Here is a 270-nt window from a genome sequence, read left to right on the forward strand (position 1 = left end):
CAACTTGTCTGATTTTTTTTCCTTGTTAAAGCAAGAACTACTACTCAATCAAAAGGAAAATGATGTCTAAACATTTTTAATATATATGTGGTCTTAGTAACTTAGCAACCTGTCAGTATCAGAGTCCCTTCTTGATAGATTACCCTGGAGCTGAATCTTCTGTGATGTTTCTTTATAAAGCAAAGTCTTACGTGGTGCTTGAACTGCAGCAGGCTTTCTGTTACTCTTCTGGGGAATGCCGAGAGCTATATTTGGTCTCTTTGTTTTCCA

Source organism: Parus major, chromosome 5 (genome assembly GCF_001522545.3).
Source record: "Parus major isolate Abel chromosome 5, Parus_major1.1, whole genome shotgun sequence".
NCBI lineage: Eukaryota > Metazoa > Chordata > Aves > Passeriformes > Paridae > Parus > Parus major.